This window comes from Petaurus breviceps, unplaced genomic scaffold, assembly GCF_028583685.1.
Source record: "Petaurus breviceps papuanus isolate PSGF00001 unplaced genomic scaffold, PetGlider_PUasm1.0 90630, whole genome shotgun sequence".
Taxonomy (NCBI): domain Eukaryota; kingdom Metazoa; phylum Chordata; class Mammalia; order Diprotodontia; family Petauridae; genus Petaurus; species Petaurus breviceps.
The window spans coordinates 3,410,265-3,411,819 of NW_027187291.1; the positions used below are offsets into that span (position 1 = coordinate 3,410,265).

General features: G+C 37.9%; 1 pseudogene; it reads right to left on the reverse strand.

Annotated features, from left to right (window-relative positions):
- Positions 1-496: 496 nt before the first annotated feature.
- LOC138143087 (14-3-3 protein zeta/delta pseudogene) lies at positions 497-1,189 on the reverse strand (annotated as a pseudogene).
- Between the last annotated feature and the right edge of the window lie 366 nt (positions 1,190-1,555).

Below are 1,555 nucleotides of genomic sequence, written 5' to 3' on the forward strand. Positions count from 1 at the left end.
ACACACAATATAGTATTTAAAGGATATCTTTTTCTACCACAGCCATAAATGCTCCTACCCTAAAGTGCTCACAATAAACTACACCTGTGACTGGAGCCAATTATCCCTTTCTCCACCTTCTTCCTCCTCTCCCACCACTCATGACAGGTCAATACAGAGGCAGTTTTCTTTGCTTAGACATCGAAGCTGTTTTAACATTGACTTGTGAATTTATGACATATTGAAAGTTCTCTGCCAAACACATAAAATGTGTATAAAATTTCCATATCTTCATGTTGGTCACCTCAGATGAAAACAGATAACTCCCCAAACTGACTGCTAACTGACTCTACTTACCTAATATTAAACATAAAAACCATAATGGGATATATGGAAATCCACATAGAAGTAAAATAAACTTGTCACAAATCATAAACAAAAAATGTGTGACAGCATGGATGAGAAATGCTCTATCGTGTATATTTTAGAACGAAGCAGACAAAAGTTGGAAGGTTGGTTAATTCTCCCCTCCTTTTCCTGCTTTAGATTCATCTCCTTGGGATCTGATGTCCACAATGTCAAGTTGTCTCTCAGTAATTGCATTATTAGTGTGCTGTCTTTGTATGATTCTTCACTTAATGTATTAAGTTCAGCAATGGTTTCATCAAAAGCTGTCTTTGCAAGGGAGCAGGCTTTCTCTGGAGAAATCAGGATCTCACAGCAAAACACAGAGGAATTCAAGGCCAGACTCAGTCTCATAGGATGCCCTTACTGGTTGCATCTCTTTTTGCTGATTTCAAATGCTTCTGGATATGCTTGTTGTGATTGATGTACTATTTCTTTCTTGTAATCACCAGCAGCAACCTCAGCCAAATAATGGCAGGAGTCTCCTTTCATTTTCAAATAGAAAACTTTGCTTTCTGTTTATGAAGCACGAGGAATCAAGAACTTTTCCAAAAGAGACAGTTCATCATTACAGATGTCTCTTAGTTCAATCTCAATCTTCTCACTGTTTTCTCCAGTCATCTGTTGTTTATTCTCAACAGCTTCCATCTTTTGTTCAATATTGGAAATGACCCTCCAAGATGACCTTTGGGTTCCTATGACATTTTTGTAATCAATGGAATTTATTTTCCTCATTGGATAATTCAGCTCCTTGCTCAGTTACAGACTCCATGCAGGCTGTCATGTCATTACATCTCTCAGCCTGCTGAGCCTGCTCATTTTTATCCATGACTGAAGATCTATGACTCTCTGTGCCCAAAGTAGAGTGGCAGAGGAGATGAAGGAGGTTCAGTGGTCTCTGGATAGCAACAGTGGCAAGGGGCAAGGATGAGACTCCAGATAATCTGATTTAAGACAGAAACTCTTTGGCATTTTGCCAGAGCAGGCAGTCTGGCCCAGTGGAAGCAAGGTACATAGATTCAAATCTCAGCTTTACCACTTTTATTTTTTTAACAAAATTTAATTTTTTTCCCAATCACATATAAAAACAATTTTTAACATTAATTAAAATTTTTTAATTAATTCCAAATTCTCTTCTTTCCTCCCTTCCTCCTTCCTGAGATGACAAGCA